This window comes from Eurosta solidaginis, chromosome 4 (genome assembly GCF_040869045.1).
Source record: "Eurosta solidaginis isolate ZX-2024a chromosome 4, ASM4086904v1, whole genome shotgun sequence".
Classification (NCBI taxonomy): Eukaryota; Metazoa; Arthropoda; class Insecta; order Diptera; family Tephritidae; genus Eurosta; species Eurosta solidaginis.
The window spans coordinates 101,181,516-101,192,972 of NC_090322.1; the positions used below are offsets into that span (position 1 = coordinate 101,181,516).

Here is an 11,457-nt window from a genome sequence, read left to right on the forward strand (position 1 = left end):
CAAATTGTTGCTTTTGTGTTTGTTTTGTTTTTTGAGTTGTCCTATATATTTTTAAATGAATATAAAGATATCAATTTATAAAATCATCAATTAATACTTACATATTTGAACAATGCGAATGCCTATTACTTGTAGCAAGAAAAATGCGAAAATGAATGCTGTTTGACATTCGCTTTCGCTTTACAGAGTGCCGGCAATGCGAAAAGGGAGAACAATTGCGAATGGGCAAAATGTGAATGCGAAAGTCAAAATATACATGCGAATGTCAAGATACAGAGTACCGATTTTGCGATTTCGCGTATTTTTTCTTTCGCATCGCAATACAAAGTAGGCCCCCAGGTTTATGCTGTTCGAAAAAGTGCGATAATTCATTACCAAATACGGATAAGGCGATGAAACTTGGTAGGTGAGTTGAACTTATGACGCAGAATAGAAAATTAGTAAAATTTTGGACAATGGGCGTAGCACCGCCCACTTTTAAAAGAAGTTAATTTAGAAGTTTTGCAAGCTGTAATTTGGCAGTCGTTGAAGATATAATGACGAAATTTGGCAGGAACGTTACTCCTTTTACTATATGTATGCTTAATAAAAATTAGAAAAATCGGAGAACGACCTCGCCCACTTTAAAAAAAATTTTTTTTAAAGTCAAATTTCAAAAAAAAAGTTTATTTCTTTACAGTATATAAGTAAATTATGTCATCATTCAACTCCAGTAGTGATATGGTACAACAAAATACAAAAATAAAAGAAAATTTCAAAATGGGCGTCTTTTTCATTTAATTTGTCTAGGATTATTTTAATGCCATAAGTCGAACAAAAATGAACCAATCTTTGTGAAATTTGGTACGGGCTGAGATTCTAGGACGATAACTGTTTTCTGTGAAAAAGGGCGAAATCGGCTGAAGCCACGCCCAGTTTTTATACACGGACGACCGTCTGTCCTTCCGCTCGGTCGTTACACGATAACCTGAGCAAAAATCGATATATCTTTACTAAACTCAGTTCACGTACTTATCTGAACTCACTTTGTATTGGTATAAAAAATGGCCGAAATCCGACTATGACCACGCCCACTTTTTCGATATCGAAAATTACGAATAATGAAAAAAATGCCACAATTCTACACCAAATACGAAAAAGGGATGAAACATGGTAATTGGATTGGTTTATTGAGGCAAAAAAACTTTGTAAAATGGGTATGACACCTACCATATTAAGTAGAATAAAATGAAAAAGTTCTGCAAGGCGAAATCAAAAACCCTTGGAATCTTGTCAGGAATACTGTTCGTGTTATTACATATATAAATAAATTAGCGGTACCCAACAGATGATGTTCTGGGTCACCCTGGTCCACATTTTGGTCAATATCTCGAAAATGCCTTCACATATACAACTACCACCACTCCCTTTAAAAACCCTCATTAATACCTTTAATTTGATACCCATATCGTATTATACAAACGAATTCTTGAGTCACTCCTGGTCCACCTTTATGGCGATGTCTCGAAAAAACGTCCACCTATAGAACTAAGGCCCACTCCCTTTTAAAATACTCATTAGCATCTTTCATTTGATACCCATATCGTACAAACAAATTCTAGAGTCACCCCTGGTCCACCTTTATGGCGATATCTCGAAAAGGCGTCCACCCATAGAACTAAGGCCCGCTCCCTTTTAAAATACTCATTAATACCTTTCATTTGATACCCATATCGTACAAACAAATTCTAGAGTCAGCCCTGGTCCACGTTTATGGCATCCCTAAATGGCGTCCACCTATAGAACTATGGCCTACTCCCTCTTAAAATACTCTTTAAAACCTTCCATTTGATACACATGTCATACAAACACATCCCAGGCTTACCCTTGGTTCATTTTCCTACATGGTGATTTTCCCTTATTTTGTCTCCATAGCTCTCAACTGAGTATGTAATGTTCGGTTACACCTTAGCCTTCCTTACTTGTTTTTTATATTCTTGGCAACCAATTTGACACTTCAAAATCTATTGTGAGCTAAAAATACAATCCAAACTAATGTGGATCGTAAAATTTATTGTGAATTGAAATGAAATTACGTTCCGTTTGCTATCGTATGTTATAATCCCATTTTGTTTATACGTTTGACGTATCACGTAATTTTCTTTCGTAAGGTTGCTGATCCGTGATCGTATGCTACGATTCGAGCCCAGAATTTTTTGTATTTGGTGTTGGAAACGTTGCTACAGCAAATGAAAGCTACGGATCGTGAACAACTTTTTTTCGTTTTAAATTTCGACGTCCCTGCAAAAATCGTGTGACCAAAAACGCACACAGCCACACGAATTTTTGACAGGGGTGACGATTTGGAATGAAAAATTGTGCAAATGAAATAGCATGCTGATTTTGCTTTCCCACAATGTATAACTCCGGAAAGTTTTAAAATTAAGAGGGAGTTCTCCAGATCACAAAAATAAATATTTTAAAGTGCGCAAAGTTATAATTTAAAAGTTATTTGGTGTTAAAGTTTCCAAATTTTATATGTGTATACGTACAGCTTTGTAATGTCATCAATAAAAAAAAAAATATATATATATATATATATGTGCATGTTGCTACAAAAGCGCGATTGATTTAATAAAAACATTTATAATAAGTAAAAACAATGCAAAAATGAAATGAGAAATATACAAAAATGCAATCTAAGTTTATCGTTGCCAATTTATATAGATATGTATGTGGATTAAGGTTTTGAAAGGTGTGTAAATTGTAATTTAAAGAGCTATAGAAATTTGCTAAATTTGCAAACTTTAACAACAAATAACTTTTAAATTATAAGTTCGCGCACTTTAAAATATATATATTTGCGATCGGGAGAACTCCCACTTTCATTTGATACCAAGTTTTACCCCGAACTCGGGGGTGCTATTCTAAAATTTTCCCGAATTCACAATTATATAGCACCATGCCGCGAATTATGATAAAAGTTGGTGTGTGGAGAAACACTGAGATAAGCATTTGACGCGACTGGTTACTTTTGGCCGTTTATTAACTAAATTGATAACTTTCAGGATGAAATCCTCAAAGCAGCTGTAATGAAATATGGCAAAAACCAGTGGTCACGTATTGCATCACTGCTGCACCGCAAATCTTCCAAGAAATGTAAGGCACGCTGGAACGAACGGCTTGATCCTAGCATAAAGACGGGGAAGGATGAAAAGCTTTTGCATTTTGCCAAATTAATGCCAACACAACGGCGTACAATTGCGCCGATTATTTCGGAGGGTTAACTGGCACCAATTGTTCACACCAAATTGTTAGGTACAGGATTCGCCACGGGTAGGTGAGGTTGGCAATCACAACCCCTTGAATCATTTTGGTCGGCAGGTATGCCGGGGATATATTCTTGGCTCTTGTTATTGATGGCTTTTAAGCTGGTTAACTCGCTTAGATCTGGGTTGTAACTAATTACTATTAGTTGATTTAGAAGTTTTTTACTTAATGTAATAACACTTATAAAATTTGATTTCATTTTCTTCATGTTTTTGTAGCTAAAACTCCATTCTCATCACCAATGCGTACACCACTAACAAGTGCACAGAAAACGAATCGTTTTGTAATTTCTATGAAACCAGTGCCAAAATTGGAGTTATTTAAGAAACCTCAAACTGCTATATATGCTCAGAGAGTCCAGATGTCCGCAATGCAACTGTTTTTCGTGAACTAGAACAAGAATCGCGAACTTATTAGCCAAAATTCGGTTTGACAGGCAATACGATAACAAAAACATCCAGCTTGACAAAGAAGGCATATATTTCTTCTGAATTCAAGCATGTAAGTAAATGCAATTACTACATAAATTCTCTAAGCAATGAAACCTAGACATATAGTGGTAGAGTTTAGATTATCTAACTTGGATTATGTTGTTGTTGTCGTTGTTGGTGTTGTTGTTGTAGCGATAAGGTTACTCCCCGAAGGCTTTGGGGAGTGTTGTCGACGTGATGGTCCTTTGCCGGATACAGATCCGGTACGCTCCGGTAACACAGCACCATTAAAGTGCTACCCCGACCATTTCGGGAACGATTTATATGGCCACATTAAACCTTCAGGCTATCCCTCCCTCGCCACCTCAAGTTCCAAAGGAGCTTGAGGTCGCCAGAACCTCGTCTGTTAGTGAAACAGGATTCGCCGCGGTTAGGTGAGGTTGAAATCGAATCAATTCAAGTTTGAAATCGAAGAATTTGAAAATACATTTATTAATAACTAGACATATAAATGTATCAGCTATACACCATAACTCATTCTAATAACTACCTTCCAAGCGCCTTTACTACATGATTACATATAACGAAAATCATAAAAAAAAACTCTACATACATATTACATGCCTAATGTTCATTCTTAAAGAAATTTTCTTTCAAATTTTGTTCAAGTTGCTCTGGATCGGTAACTGGTAGCTGACAAACACGATCATGACATATATAAACCGTTGTTTTACCATTTATCATTTTGAATTTTTGTTGTACACGTTGATTATAAGTATCATCCGGATATTGTGGAGGTATATAGAATTTTTGATATATTTCAACAAAACGTCGTGTATCATTCGATTCTGGACCGACAACTGCTACCAAATCAAGACCATTTTTATGTAACAATAATGCGGACATCATAGCGGGTAGCGTATAACCGAAAGGATTAACATCAGCAAAGAATTCAAGCAGTTTAGAAGCGCGTTGCTTAAAGCTTTTTCGTCCAAATAATGTGAGAGTAAGATAAGATTGCGTGCAGCTATGCTGTTGCCACATGGTTCAGCGCCATCATGATCTGAAAAGTAAGACAAATTCACATTTTTTGTAACAATAAGAAAGACTTAGGTTCATTTGCAGAACGTTAAGTTATTTTTTAGCTCAGAGTTAATTTCAAAAATTTGTCAAAAATGTAAGAGTTTAACCCCTCATGTCAGTTCCGTGCTAGAACACTTACTCAAACTTGCTCTTACGTAAAGCTAAACTGAGGCTTCGTGGTAGTGTATCTATCTTAGCTTAATGCCTTCCACGCCTTGGCATTTCTCGAATTCTCAGAGATGGCCCTGCTGTAGTCAGTAGCTTTATTACGCAGGTTCGAACCACCTTTTCAATCACACAAGAGACCTTTTATTCGGTTTATGTTGTAAGAGTAAAAATACTCACAATTATAGCGAGAACGATTTCCTTAACCCCAATATCATATCACCCCTTACACTGGTGTGAGCATGCTGAAGGTTATCACAACACCTGCTTCTAGTTACTTTGAACACTGACTTGCCTTTGAGCTATAATTTAGTTTTAGGTTTCCCAAAAATCATTTGGCTACAGAGTAGCTCAATTCCCCTCTGCCATCAAAAACCAATACTGATTATAAAAAACAATGAACTACCTTCTTTTAGGCGTACAATCACATTTGGAGAATTTTCTTCTGAATAGAAATATGCGCCATGTGTATTATCCCAAAATCGTACATCTTGTATCTCCTGAAGTTCACGTGCCCATTTTAGCACGCTGCCATCCAACGACATTTTATAATAATCCAACAGACCTCTGATGAGAAAAAGGTAGTCGTCAAGGGAGCCATCGATAGGTGTGGTACTGTAAAATTCATAAAATAACTTATGCTATACTTTCCAGCGTTGCATCACCAGTCCCTAGTCCATTGCAAGAGCGGAGCACCACTTTTCTTTCGTTATCATATAAATGGTTACGCATAAATTTATATAAATCTTCAGCTGATTTTGCATATTCGTGCCGCTTTTCACCACCACAATTTGCCAATTGAGCTACACCCGACAACACTAATCCATTCCATGCACAAATAATTTTTGTATACAAATGTGGACGTGGACGTTGATCGCGTATTTTGTGCAAGACTTCATTGGTAATATTAAGTACCCGTTGTAATTGCTCTTCGGTTAAGCCGAATTTATCACATGTCTCAGCAATGGAACCACGAACAATGTGTATATTTTTCGCAGTTAGATGACCATGCGGATCACTTTTTGGTTCAACATTGCCCTTTGCACGCAAGTCGTAGTGAAAAGTATAAATTTCAAATATACGTTCCATGTCCAATTTTATTTCTCCATAAAGCGTTGCGTTTGCATCCACAGCCGACTTCACTTCAGCCCAAGTCCAAGCATAGAACGCACCTTCGACTTTTGCGCTAGCATCTGCTGTAGGTAAAGAATCAGCATCTTCGCCAGCAAAGAAACCATCCCCAGGGTGACGTAAATCTTTCATTAAATAACGAAATATACCATCAGCATAGCGCATATACATATGTCTTATCATTTGTTAGCTTATAAGCACTTGCGTAGGCGGTCATAAGTTGACCTTGATCATAGAGTATTTTTTCAAAATGTGGCACATGCCAAACACGATCCACCGAGTAACGCGCAAAACCACCAAAAACATGATCATGTATACCACCGTGACCAATGTGTTGTAAGGTTTGCAGCACCATATCGAGCACATCTGCATCTTTGGTGATAATAGCCGTGTTTTTTAACACGCGTATATCCGTTTACGCTTAAACTTTATATTGACTGCTAAGAGACAAACTATAAATACACCTCTGAAATTGCTGCGCATAAATTTTGTCCTACTAAATTTCAATACGCATTATACTCAGATGTAACTGAAATATGTGTCTTTGTTTCACCCTGTACACTAATTCTATGTATTATATGTGTGTCCACAATTCATCGCAACTGATTCAGCTATATGTTATACCCTATGGCCATCAGAGCGTTGCGTCTCCGCTTTTCGGTACACCCTGTTGCTGTAGCTAGTTGTTTTACCACAGCCGCTAGATGGGTCTCCTAAGCATTATCTAAGCGAAGATAGGCGTTTTTTAACACGCGCAAACGAAACGTATACGCGCGTGTTAAAAAACACGGCTAATATAGGCATGTAAAAGGAATTTGAGACGTGAACCTTCAGGAAATTTCGTTGTGTACCAAAACCGCCGTGTTGTTGATCATAACGCCGCTTAAAGATGCGTAAAGACTCTTGCAGCTTAGCGTTCGCACTACCTGGCTCAAATACAGCTGTCGTCGATTTTTCGCTTAGTGATTTTTGTATTGCTACTATAATATGTTTGCCTGTTACTTTTAGCTCATCTTGATTGGATTGCCATTTGGAGGCGATAGTTTTGAGCACAGTAGAGAATGAGGGCATGCCCCAACTGCAAGTAATTAAAATAAAATCAACTTTAGCACTGGTTGTTGTTGTTGTTGTAACAGTGCTTCGCCTCATCCAATAGGTCTGACTAATCACAAATTGTCATCAATATCCTCTAACGGGAGTCCAAGGAACTTGCTGTTTCAACAGGGGTGGACCATAAGGAAGGGGGTGTTAGAGGCGTTGGTTCCACATTACAATTAAAGAGGTGGTTGGTGTCATGTGGGGACACATTGCAAGCGGGCATACATTTTGTATGTAGGGGTAGATTCTGGATAGGTAAGAGTTTAACCTGTTACAGTATCCAGAACGAAGTTGAACTAGAGTGACTCGCTTTTTTTCTGGGGAGTACGCGATCTTCCGCAAGTTTTGGGTACTGCTCTTTGAGTACTGGATTCACCGGGCAATTCCTAGCATAAAGGTCCGACGCCTGTTTGTGGAGTTCAGTGAGGACTTGCTTGTGTTTTTTACTTCATACGGCTGAGTTCTCAGGTGCCTCATTTCCTCATAATGCTTGCGGAGATGACTCTTTAAGCCCCTAAGCAGTGTTGGATCAATAATCAGATGTCTGTTGGGATGCTGGCTATTTTACAGAAACTGTTTGGTTAGCATTTCATTTCTTTCCCGTATTGGGAGTTTTCTCGCTTCATTGTGCAGGTGGTGTTCCGAGGACATAAGGAGGCAGCCCGTAGCGGTTTTGGGGGCAGCATTTTGGCAGGCCTGTATTTTCTTCCAGTGAGTAACCTTTAGGCTTGGCGACCATATCGGAGACGCGTACCATGCAAACGTCTATTTATATTTACCCCTAGTACTGCCAAATTATCGAATTATATTAAATATTTGTTACAGCTCTGGATTTTCGTTACTAGTATTCGTGCTAGTGCATGCTCTCCAAGATGTAGATCCTGATCGAAAGTCACACCCAAAATTTTAAGGTGTAAGACAATCGGTAGGGTAATGTCATATGGTCGACATTTGGTGCGGCCGTGTTTTAAATAAGATCACCGATGATTTGGTTGGTTACAATATCAGGTTTCGCGGGGCGACAAAACTGGAGAGATTGGAGAGATAGCTGTTTATTTTATTACAAAGCTCATCGATGTAGGAAACAATAGCATAGGCGTAGAAGCAATAGTGACTCCTGGTGGTAAAGGTAGCTATTGATATGTAGAAGTTAAGCAGAAGTTTGAATATGAGTTTTTTTAAGTTAATGCAAAAAAAGCGTTGAGGATTTTTAATATCTTATCAGGTACTTTCGTACATGTTTCTAAGAATTAAGAATAAAACCTATTCAAACTTCGCTATACTTTAACATACAATAATTTACCCCATTTTAACACAACTATCATTTTTTGATTTTATTAAATTTGTAGCATTATACGTCATACCCACTGTAAGGTACCATTATACCTCACAACGACTGTAACACACTTGCGGCATTACGCTGTATAAATTCCAAATATATTTTAGTAATAATCATATTACAATATTTTTCCCAACATAAATTATTGAACTAACACAGACGATATGGAATTCCGGACATGAGACCTATATCCATTCACAGCTAATCAGTTATACATAAACATACAACCCATTGTAATTATACATACTAACATACAAGCCTCTTTTGGGAAAATACCGAAACACTCAAACTGATCTGCTGACGCTGCTAAATGTACAAAAATACATGTATGGAGTTATGCATACAAAAATACATGTATACAAAGACCGTATACAAACAGACATGTATGCATTCTCCATTCCCTATGTACTTATTTTTAGTTATTAGTATTTAGATATTTATTAATGTATAGGTTAAGCAAATTAGTATAAAAGACAAGAATTTATTCAATAAAGTGAAGATTTAAGTAGCAACCTTTAACTTGCAACGTCTTCTTATTCCATCAAACTTTTCAAATTTTATAAAATGTTTCTTCCTCTACAGTTCAATTTATTATAAGATGGTAAAGATGGCTTCGCATTATCTCCATCAGTAACTGTGACAAGGTGGCCACAGCGTGACTCGTAGCGTCTCTTCAATAGCTAGTGATAGCTAGTGGTGATGGTGACAGCAGAGAAACCCAACTGTTTACAAATGTTACACTTCAAAAAGAATCAAAATATCTGCCAATGCGTCTACGGCTCAAATACACACAGTATATGAATGAATCGAACGCACCTAATTGTCTGCCTAACGGATAGTATACATAATTAAATCGAAAATATTGCACCAAACGAACTAGGTCTGAATACTGAAACAGTACACATATTCAAAATCGATGAGAAGGCTGTGATGATGGTAAAGGGTGAGTTGTTGAATACCATACGAAAACCACTTCAACCCATCTATATATTTGCATTACAGCTAAAGCTTTACAAACAGCAAAAATTGCTGGCGCCAAGCAATTGGAAAAGGCAGTGATCACACTGTACGGATGGTGCAAAGTTAGAAACTGCTGTTGTAACTGCTGCCACCGACACAACGGTCATCTCTACATCGCCGAGTAGCGGCTCGTCCGACTATCTATCGAAGAGAGTATAATCATATATTTGCCAACAGAGGTTAGCGATGTGCTTGCACAGGAAAAGATTTCAATTTAACCCAATTAAGAGAGTTTATTTATTATTAAAGTACTTACTTTTTTTTATATCAACAGTATTAATTTAAGTTGCAATTTCATGTACATATATAATAAGGGTTGTGATACGATTGGTGTCGGAATTAGATTTGAAACCAATCAATACTCCTGCTAAGGGTTGCAGAATTATTGCTTGAATGATTAGATTTAGAACAATAATAAGTCTGACTCAATTACTAGTCATACATTTTTAAGTTCATCAATTACGACAGCAATAGGATTCCACGACACCTTTGAATATTCTTGATCTGAAAAAGAGTAAACCTAATCTGAATTTCTACTAAGCTTTAAGTTGTAGATTATTCAAATAATTGGAGTTTTTTCTAAGGCTTAAAATTATTTTCTGCTCGCTTAGAAAATATTTCAATTGGAAAACAGAAACCAATTAAGAGAGTTTATTTATTATTAAAATACTTAATTTTCTTTATATCAACTGTATTAATTTAAGTTACAATTTCATGTACATATATAATAAGGTCTTTCGTGATACGATTGCTGTTGGAATTAGATTTGAAACCATTCAATACTCCTGCTAAGGGTTGCAGAATTATTGCTTGAAAGATTAGATTTAGAACAATAATAAGTCTGACTCAATTACTAGTCGTACATTTTTAAGTTCATCAATTACGACAGCAATCGGATTCCACGACACCTTTGAATATTCTTGATCTGAAAAAAGAGTAAGCCTAATCTGAATTTCTACTAAGCTTTAAGTTGTAGATTATTCAAATAATTGGAGTTTTTTCTAAGGCTTAAAATTATTTTCTGCTCGCTTAGTAAAGATTTCAATTGGAAAACAAAAACCAATTAAGAGAGTTTATTTATAATTAAAATACTTACTTTTCTTTATATCAACTGTATTAATTTAAGTTACAATTTCATGTACATAAATAATAAGGTATTTCGTGATACGATTGTTGTTGGAATTAGATTTGAAACCAATCAATACTCCTGCTAAGGGTTGCAGAATTATTGCTTGAAAGATTAGATTTAGAACAATAATAAGTCTGACTCAATTACTAGTCGTACATTTTTAAGTTCATCATTACGACAGCAATCGGATTCCACGACACCTTTGAATATTCTTGATCTGAAAAAAGAGTAAACAACCATGGAAACAACTCAAATTTTACATGAATATAACACACTTCTGAATTGTCCAAATATAAAGTTAGCTGCTGCAGCAATATAGCTCAAAGCAATTAATATATTTTTTATGTGATTATTAAAGTACTTACTTCTTTTTTATATTAAATGTATTAATTTAAGTTGCAATTTCATACATATGAGGCTCCAAGATGCAAAACCAGATAAATGCTTATATTATATGTTATGTTTGGTTGTTATAATGAAAAATAAATATTGAAAATTTAATTTTTTGGTTGATATTTTATTCATGTGGCTGCTCCAGGTAAAGTAAATCGGCAGGTAAAATTCAAGTTATATGGCGGTTATATAAATGGTAAAACCGCAGTAAACTTTATTGTCAAAAGACTCAAAAATGTAGAGTGAAATGACTGAAGAAATGACCGCCATTTGACGAGCATTGTCCCGTGTGTGAGCAGAACAGTGCTATGCTCACATCCTATAAGTGGGAGCGGAATGTACGATCACATTAATAGGAA

At 36.2% G+C, this 11,457-nt stretch overlaps 1 long non-coding RNA gene and 1 pseudogene across 1 annotated transcript; one reads left to right on the forward strand and one right to left on the reverse strand.

The window, feature by feature from the left end:
* Positions 1–4,201: 4,201 nt before the first annotated feature.
* Positions 4,202–7,268, reverse strand: LOC137248625 (spermatogenesis-associated protein 20-like; annotated as a pseudogene).
* A 1,617-nt stretch (positions 7,269–8,885) lies between these two features.
* On the forward strand, positions 8,886–11,206 carry LOC137248091 (uncharacterized). The gene is made up of 2 exons (XR_010952061.1): positions 8,886–9,499; positions 9,559–11,206. It is a non-coding gene; the product is annotated as an uncharacterized lncRNA (long non-coding RNA).
* Positions 11,207–11,457: the final 251 nt, after the last annotated feature.